Source organism: Elephantulus edwardii, unplaced genomic scaffold (genome assembly GCF_000299155.1).
Source record: "Elephantulus edwardii isolate Elephantulus edwardi_28Jun2011 unplaced genomic scaffold, EleEdw1.0 scaffold00088, whole genome shotgun sequence".
NCBI lineage: Eukaryota > Metazoa > Chordata > Mammalia > Macroscelidea > Macroscelididae > Elephantulus > Elephantulus edwardii.
The window spans coordinates 4,015,444-4,025,483 of NW_006399838.1; the positions used below are offsets into that span (position 1 = coordinate 4,015,444).

General features: G+C 38.4%; 1 protein-coding gene across 1 annotated transcript in view; it reads right to left on the reverse strand.

The window, feature by feature from the left end:
- The window catches only part of NLGN1 (neuroligin 1), a 1,195,112-nt gene extending 1,186,752 nt beyond the window's left edge, over nt 1-8,360 (reverse strand). The window contains exon 1 of the mRNA XM_006890340.1: nt 8,292-8,360. The gene's annotated coding sequence lies outside the window, so the exon portion shown is untranslated. The remainder of the gene's footprint in view (nt 1-8,291) is intronic.
- Between the last annotated feature and the right edge of the window lie 1,680 nt (nt 8,361-10,040).

A 10,040-nucleotide genomic window follows, 5' to 3' on the forward strand; every position in this document is an offset into this window, starting at 1 on the left:
CTTAAGGTTTGAATTGTTCTTAAGTTTCTTGAACTTAAGAAATGCTGACTCCAGCTCCTTGCACATTTCATTGTAATATTTTATTTTGTCATCCCACGCTGCCTTTTGGAATCTCCTGTTCAGCTCTTTAGTATCTTGAATTCTTCCTTCTGCTTTGGCTTCTCTGCGCTCCAGTGCAATATTCAGCATTTCTTCTGACATCCATTTTGGTCTTTTCTTCCTCCTCTGTCTTTGTAATGACCATTTGCACCCTTCCTGGATGATATCCCTGACAACATTTCCCAACCTTGCTTGCCCAAGGAAACTAGGAAAATTAATACCTCCGATAAATTGGGATTATACTGAATCTAACTTTAGAAATGCAGAATTTTTTCTAGATAAGCCTATTTTTATAAGATATTAAGGGAAGAGAATTCTTTAAGAATCCCTGGCTATATTCTTATTTTCTTCAGAAAAAAAAATAATAAATAAAATGCTGTCATTAACTGTCCTTATATTAGAGGAAGGAAAAGAATATCCACTGTCCATTAACTCTACGGAGGCAGTTGTAGCTTCATCTTTTCTCTCTATTGAAAGTATTCCATTTCCCTTAAGCTTTAATTAGAGGTTCTATTGAAAAACTCTGGAGCTATTTTTAATGCTTCTAAATTCCATATGGTTTGTTTATTACTTTGTTAAAAATTAAAAGCCCAACCTTTGAAAATAAAGCTATACAAAAATAAAGATCACCCTCCCAGGGACTTGCTAGTAACAAAGTCTAGAATGATATGAATTTTTAAAAATAAGAAAATCACATTAATCTCATCTTGGGAACAAAGATATAGTAAGGTCTATGGTCTCTTCTGAAGCACTATGTCTCCATACATCAGGAAGATGGTCGGAAGAAAGTGATGACTCACTTGCCACTGTTTCCATTATTCTTTCAAAATGTTCCCACGTATAAAGTTTGAACAGGAAAAGCAGCGTACTTAAACCCCATGTGTGCAGACTAGCACTACTCCCCACAATTTACAAGCCTGTGACCTTCTAGAAGCATATCTGTAGAGCTTCTGAGTGGATTCAAACCATCAACCTTTGGGCTAACAGTGGGGCACTACATTATCTGCACTACCTATGACATCATAGGAAAAGCAATAGGAAACAAATGCTATTAGTTCAATATTTAAACTCATTTGTATATTCAGTATAAATTGTTATACTTAATATAAACCTCGTTTAAATATTTTAACTCTTCTACTTTCATTTCCACTGAGTCAGAACAATTTTACAGCCTCAGAAACCTAAGGGCTTCTCACACAGCAGATTGTCTCTTTCCCTCCCTCACAGGAAGTGGCAGTTTTAAACTGTCAGAGAGGCACAGCCTTTGGGTCAGCGGTGCAAATGCTTATGGACTAAGCCAAGGGCATCCTTGTTTTATCCAGGAAATAGAAATTCTCCAATAGATATCTTATTACCCCTTATGCATCCTTGGTAGAGGTATTCTCTGCTTTTATTGAACAGAAAGTGTTTTTATTTGAAAATTTAAACCATGGAGGAACAAAAAATGTTAGGATGAAATAGATATAAAAAACCTCCAAATGTTCAAAGGCATATTCCTAATTCCTCGAGAGAAAAATATATTCATGTGCATCTGCCATAAACCCACAACTTATGAATCCTTGAGAACTAACCTCTCTTTATATAAATTACACTGTGCTCAAAACAAACACCAAAGTACCAACTTCACAATTAATAGAGACCAAGATATTCAGGAGTTCAATCTAAGGGTTGAAATAAAGAAGGGAATTGATCAGGAAAAGAAGGAGCATAGAATGCAAAACTGGCAGAGGCAGAGGCGGCAGTGAGGAAGACAAGGGTCAGGAAGGGGAGGGGGAGATGAGGGAACACTGGCAGCAGCAGAGCCAAAGCCAAGGACCCTGGTAGCATGAAGAGCAGCTGTTGTGTTCATGAGCCATCAAGTCAACTTGACGTGACTCTTAGGAATTCTGCACAATCGCTCTACACTCTGCCCTGCTTCAAGTCAGTTTCACTGTCTCCTACATACCAACCCCCATTGCCCCTGTAACTGAGTCAATCCATCTCATCCAGGTCTTCCTCTCCTATGCTGTCCCTCCACCTTCTAAGCATGATGTCCTTCTCCAAGGACTTGTCTCTCCTGGGCACGTGCCCAAAGTATGTAAGGCAGAACTCCAAAAGCCTTGCCTCCAAAGAGAAAGCTGGTTTCACCCTCTCTAGGATAGATCTGGTTTTTTCTCTCGGTAGTCCATGGTATGTTCAGTACCTTTCTCCAGAACCACAAATCAAAGGCATCAATCTTTCTTGTCATCCTTCATCATTGTCCAGCTGTCTAATGCATAGCAAGTAATTGCAAAGAACATGGCATGGCTCAGGTACACTTTAGTCTCTAGACTGACAATGTTGCTCTTCAGCACTCTGGAGTAGTCCCTGACAACAGATTTATCTAATGTAATTCATCTTGATCTCCTGACTGCTGGTATCAAAAGTGTTGACTGTGGAACCGAGCAAGCTGAAATTGTCAATAATCTCAATCTCTTCTCCATTTCTCATGGTGCTTTCAACTGATCCAGTGGTGAGAATCATTACTATCTTGATGTTGAGCTTATATTGAAGGCTACAGACCTTAACGTTCTGCAGCAAATGCTTCAAGTTTTTCTCAATTTTGGCAAGCAAGGTTGTGTCATCTGAATAATTCAGGTTGTTGATAAGTCTTCCTTCAATCCTGATGTCACATTCCTCCTCATAAATCCAGCTTCTCAAATTCTCTGTTCCACATACAGATTGAAAAAGCAGGAAAAAGTACAAATGTTTGATGCAATCTTTCCTGATTTTGAACATACAGTGTTTTCTTACTTGATTCTTACAAATGTTTCCTTTTCCAAGTATAACTTTCACACGAGCACAATCAAGTATTTTGGGAATCCCATTCCCCTCAATGTCAGCCACGATTTGTTATGATCCATATAGTCAAATGCCTTTGCATAGTCAATGAAACACAGATAGACATTCCCCTGGTACTCTCTGCTGTCAGCCACGATTCATCTGATACTGGCTATGATGTTTTAGGTGCCATGGCCTCTTTTTAAGTCCAGCCTGTATTTCTACTAGTTCTCTGTCAATGTACTGTTCCAGTCATTTTGGGATTATCTTTAATAAGATTTTGCTGGTGTGTGACATTAATAACACTGTTCTACAATTTCCACACTCTGTTGGATCACCTTTTTTTTAAATTGGAATAAATATGGATCTCTTCCAGTTAGCTGGCCATGTAGTTGTCCTCCAGATCTCTTGGTACAATCTGGTGAGCACGTCCAGGGCAGCATCTATCTGCTGAAATATGTCAGCTGGTATTCTATCAATTCCTGGGGCCTTGTTTTTCTGGCCAGTTTCTTTAGACCAGCTTGAACTTCCTTCTTCATCACTAGTGCCTCTTAATCACATGTTGTTTCACAAAATTCTTCTGTGCCAGCCAATACTTTTTGGTATTTTGAGTGTGGACTCCTCCCATCTTCTTTAAATACTTCCTTGATTATTCAATATTCTGCCCAGAGCATCTTCACGTATTGCAACTCAAGGTTTGAGTTTGTTGTTCAGCTCCTTGAGTTTAAGAAATGCTGAGCAATGGAAGTTACAAACGTTCCCTGACATTCAGAGGTAAATCATGCTTAAATTTCAAAACTGCCTTTAACATTCTTTGTCTTCTATCATCTTACTTTAAGATCCTTCGAATCACTGTAAAGATGGATTCCTATAAGTAGGAGTGATATTTTGTCAGAGAAGGCATGGTCCCGTTTGAGGTGATGACGCCCACAGCTGCGATGGCCATGGAAAGAGCGAGAGTAGGACATGAAGAGCAGTAGGGGGGCAGACACAGCTATTTAAAATATGAGTACTTTCCAGCTGCATCATATCTTGGGAACCTCTCTATCGTCATCCATCACTTCTATAGACAAGAATGAAACTGTTACACACAAAGTGTAATGCAGTGTGTTTCAATGATATTACATTTTGTGTCAGTATTGCAAGTAATAGGAACTCAAGATATTTTGATAAATGTTGGCTAGTGCACGTTTGTAGGGGAGGGGAGGAGCTAAAAAAAGACCCCAACCACAAACAAACCACCAGTATTATAGCATCCAGAGACTAGTAACTCAAGTAAGTCATTATTTGCCCTGGAGGTATGAGTTCTAATTTATGTTGTTATTGTTGTTGTTGATTGCTGTTGAGTTGAACATGACTCACAGAGACCCTATGAACAAAAGGCCTGAAGCCTTTCTATAACTATCATTATTTATCAAAGCTCATAGTTTCCAGAGGCAGGTTGTTTAGGAAGTGGACGCCACGCCTGCTTCTGGACTGAAATGAGAGATGAGGGCATGGACGAGGCTCTCCCAGATGAGGCTGTGTACTCGTGACGAAATCCAGCCATAGCTAGAGAGTATTGTTTCTCGCAAGGCGTTGGTGAGGGCAACAGTTACAGAAATGCCCTCTCCTCTGATCTCCAAAAGTCGCTTTAAATCTGCTGTATTTCCATAGGAAAGCAGATGTCAGGGGAGCTTGGAAAGGTGTAGAACACAGAGGTTACAAGTAACCTACTGACACATAAGCAAGGTAAAAAATGATAGAATAAGGGTCTATGTTGGCTGGGATAACAAATAGATTTAGTTTTACAGAGTGGATATATGTAGCATTAGTAAGATGCACAGCTAAACTCTGCCCAAGAATCAGCACTTCTAGGTCCAAACATGATCTTCCCTAATTGGTTTCTCCATGAGAAACAAAACAAACAAACAAAAACCCCACAACCCAAAACCCAAACAACCCCCCCAAAAAACACCCAAACAATCTACTGCTGTCAAGCTGATTTCAACTCCTGGTGACCCTCCAATCCAAAGGTCTGAAGCTATAATAAATCTTAAAGGGATGAGACGACTTTATTTTCCCATGCAGAGTGGCTAGTGGTTCAAATTGCCAACCTTTATGTTAACAGTCCAACCCTTCACCTACGGCTCCAACAAGTCTCCTTACAATTGTTGGTGTTCTATGCTATCAAGTCAGAGCTGACCCAGAAGTGACACTCTAGGCGATTTTCAGAGGCTACAATCCACAGACAAAGAGACTGCCATTCTCCTCACACAAAGCAGCTGGCGGAGTCCGCTCTCTGCCTTTGAACGGCTGGGCAGCTCCTTACTCACTGCGCTACCAGACTCCCCAAATGCTCGAAGCCGGACTGTAGGTGAGAGAATATTCAGATACATCCCAGGACTCAGGTGGACCACACAGTATTTGCAAAAGGACAGAAAGCACTGGCCAAAACAAACAGAAAATGTGTGGTCACGGGTACGCTTTTCAATAACTCATACCAGAATATACACTTAAGAGATATCCCTATTCGATATGTGAATGATCAAAGTGAGGAAGTCTTTCAACTTTAATGATAGTTATTTAAAACTTCTCTTCTAAAATGTAACACAATTTTTTAGTCCTTTTTCTTAACCATCATTGTTCACTTAGTACTTAATTTACATCCTCAGAAACCTGATGGAAGATCACTGTGAGTTAGAATCAGCTCTGCAGCAGTGGGGATTTTAGGGACTTTGTTAATATTGTTTTAATTTTTTTTTATATATATAACACTGTGACACTGATGTGCCAAATGTGAGAATGGTCACCCATGGTGGACAGTGTTTGGTGGGGCTCCCCAGTTAAAACAAGCTTGGAAGCAGGAGTGGAATCCACTTCTGAAATGGCTTGCCTCCGGAAACTCTATCAACAGTGTTCAGGCCTTTCGTTCACAGAGACACTATGAGTCATCTATGACTCGATGGCACCTAACAACAGCAATTGTTAGAACTGATTGTACCTTCAGGACCACAGCAACGAAGGACTAGTCCAAGCGTCACTAAAGGCATTAGAAAAAAAAAGGTTCCAGTAACTGATAAAATAGCAATTGAGATGTTTCAGGAATCACATGCAACCATGGCTGTGCTCACCAGTCTCTGCCAACAAATACGGAAGGCAGCTTTCACATCACCACACACCGACTGGGAGAAATTCTTATTTATTCCCATTCCAATGAAAAAAAAATGTAATCCACTAGACTAGGGGAATTAACACACAATATCATTATTATCCAATGCAAGTTAAATCTTCCTGAAGATTATTTTAAAAAAATAGCTGGAACAGTCCATTGTCAGGGAATTTCCAGAAATTTAAGACAGATTCAGAAGAGGCCATAGAATGAGTATCATCATTGATGATTCAAGACGGATTTGGGCTGAGATGGAGAATTTAAGAAAAATTATTATATGTTTTATTGATTATGTGAAGATGCTTGACTGTGTGGCTTACAGCAAATTATAAGTAACAAATTGAAGAATAGAAATCCAAGGACACTTAATTGTGCTCATGTGAAACCTAAGCTGATGATACCCTTGCTCAAATGACCAAGTAGAGCAAAGGAATACTGCATAGTTTAAGATCAGGAAAGGTGTGTGTCAGCGTTCCATCCTTTCTCTGCACCTATGCAATCCGTATGCTGAGCAAATCATTTGAGAAGCTGGACTATATGACGGAGAATGTGTCCTCAGGACTGCAAGAAGATCTGTTACCACCCTCTGTTATACAAATGACACAATCTTGCTTGCAAAGAAGTGACGACGACTTCAAGAACTTACTGCAGAAGATGCCATTTCAACTTTAAGAAACTAAAAATTCCCAGCCCTGGACAAATAGGCAACATCATGATAGATGGAGAAAAAAATGCAAGTTGTCAGTGATTTCATTGTTTTTGGATTCACAATCAACAACACTGGGTGCTGCAGTCAAGAAATCAAAAGGCATGCTGCACTGGGGACATCTGCTGTCAAGGACTCCTCCTAAACTCAGAGCAGGAGTAACAATTTAAGCTGTAAAGTGCACCTGGCCCAAGTCGATATTTCCAATTCTTTCCTATGCTTCTGACAGCTGGATAATTAATAAGAAAGACTGAAAAAGAATTGATGTTTCATGGGCTGTGAAAAGAACAAACAAATCTGTCTTGAAAGAACTGCTACCAGGGTGTGTTTTGAAAACAAGAACAGAAAAATTCTCTCTCTCTTACTTTGGGCATATTTTCAGGACAGACATCATGTGAGGAAAGATGGCAGGTGGGTGAAAGAAGATGCTTGCCAATGAGGTAGAATGTGGCAATGACTAGAGCAATGAGTCTGAACTTGACCTAGATGAGGATGGTCATGAGAGGGCAAAGTTCAAGTCTGTTCATAGAGTCACTGTGAGTCATAGCCCTCTTGACAGCACCTAACAACAAGTGGTTCTGGGTCTGGTTACAAAGCACAGAGTCAGCTCAGTATTAAGTACAGAAGAGTCCTCTCCAACGAAAAAGCACCTATTTCCTCTTCATCACATCCTTCCTTCATTAAAAACAGTGTTTCCTTTCCTCCTTAACCGAATCCTTGTCAGAGACTATCTCATTCCCCCCACCCAAGTCACTTGTTCTTACTCTTATTTAAGTGATGATAAAATAGCACAAAATAATGTTTCCCTGAACATTAAGAGATTATCATGCATATGTACACTTTCAAAGAAAACTAAATGTATGAAATAAGGATGTACAAGGAGGAATGATGTATATTGTATTGAAACAGATGAGGGAGAGAACTGTTTGAAAGGGACATATGAACGGGTATTCTTGTCATTACAGAAGTCCAGAGTGAAGGCGGCATAGGGGAGTGGACTTGGAGGGAGGGAAGGAATTGCATAGCAATGAAAGAGTTTTTCTTTCTTTTCAAGGAGAAGAGTAAATTGGGGGAGGGAGAAAAATGCAACAATGAAATGACTGGAAACCCTAAGTCTCTGTAAACTTTGTTTAAAATTAATTTAAACAATGTGATTTTTAGAAAAAAAGACTCCTGATGTTAATTAATAATAAACAGCTTTTGTTTTCTCAAAAAAGATTAATTTTTTTTAGCTTAAAGGTTAAAAAAAAATTAAAACATGAAGTCAACTTTTCTACGAGCGGTCATAAGGAGGAGAGCCATTGCGGCTTTGTTGAAAGCACTGTGAAAGGATTATTCCTGCTTCTGAAAACTCTAACGTGTGTTATAGGGAGAACAGTACTAAAAGTATACAACACAAAAGTCAGCAAAAGAAAAGAAGTAAGCAAGGACTACGGCCGACAGTCAGGAAGCACGGCTGTTTTCTGTGGGAGCCTTTGCCACCACTTGTTCTAACACTTCAGTGGCTTGAAAGGAAATCAAACTGCGAGAACTTACTGCCACTCCAGTGAGCCCTGGGGGATCTATCACAAATTTGGAACCCGAGCAGCCCCAACTTTCACAGCTCTGGACCTCACAAGTGACAGAAAGCAAGGGACCAACGGAGAGAATAGTGCATTAGAGACACGACACCGAACACCAACATATACTTCAATTGTTGGGCGAACTTCAGGCCACCTTTTCAGTTTTACATTAGGCTAAATGACTCAATCATTTCCTCCAAATTGTGTGCTATACTTAGGCAGTCCTAGTAACCACCATTATTTTGTGGCTATTCACAGATAATTCTGAATTTTTTTTTAGCTTCCTAAATACTCAAAATGGATAAGTAACTATAAAAGAAAGTGGTTATGCAAGTTCATTTAGATGATTTTTTAATGGTATAATTTCACTAAAAACCTCAAAATGGATAGGAATATTTAAAAGAATCTAGGTCATAATCCCAGAGAGACGGCAACCTTCATCTGCAGCCTGTGCTCAAGCTAGACCATCAGCAAGAAGTTGGCCTCAGCACATCAGAATTTACCAGTCGCTTTTGCTCCCTGAATTTTGATAACCTCACTGGAAAAGTTCACTTCTTTTTCTCCACTGTGAACAAACTGTACTAATCAAAACACGTATTTAAGCATTGTCTAATTAGAAATTAGCATTTCTAAGCTAAGCACCATCCATCTTCAGTCACTTGGAATATCTTCTGAAAATGGATATTCAAAATCTCATACTCAAATAACTAATATAATGTTAAAATAGTTTCGCTTTAAAATAAAAAAATGAGATCTCAGATATTATTTCAGAAACAAATATAGGAACATTGGAATCTATTTTTCTATATTTTTTATACTTTTTGAATATTTGAGGAAAAGTGAAAACTAGAAAAATACTTCAAGTATTTTTATGTCTAAAAATGATATACTAAACAATCAATGTAAGTTATTTTAATTCCATAATTCCTATGCCTGCCTTCTGCTTCAGGCTTTTAGACTAAATCTGATTCCAAGATTCTGTGTGTGTTGCTGTTGTGTGCTGTTCAGTAGAAATGGCCCATAGCTGACCCTCTGGCAGGCTGTCAGAGGCAGTTAACCCCAGGAGAGGAGATTTTCCCACTTCTACAATCTAGAAGAAAAAAAATAATAATCAAGCTTAAAAATCAATATTTTAGCTAATTCTTACACCTTTTTAAAAGACCTTTATTCTTAAATTTGATAAAATTGTGTTAATTCAGAAATGATTTTTAATACTAAGGAGAAAATTTGTACAGACATTTTTATTTAGGTAGTAGAACAATTCCCTATAGACTAGACCACCAGAGCTCCTGGACAATTTTTTTAAAAGAATTCTTTTCCTACAAATACAAATTACACCACCTAAATAAAAAACTACCCAACTACAAAGAACTATTATGTGTTTAGGAACAAGTCCACTAGGCATCAAATGATATGGAAACTTATGCAAGAAAAGTCAGACCAAATACGTATGAGGAAGAAGCAAAATTACCAATATGTGAAGTGAAATTACGATTTCTAAGTTATAAAATTATAATATGCAATAAAAGAGCTCAAGAAGTTGGCTGGCTAAATATTAAACACTAAACAGAAAAATCAAAACTTTTCTATATAACAGCAATAAAGAGAAGGAATAAAAAAGAAAGAAATGTTCACAGTATAAACCAATACATGAAAACCTAGGAATCTAAAGACAGCTAAAAAGAAAAGTATGATTTTAGTAAAAGATGTCAAAGGATATTCA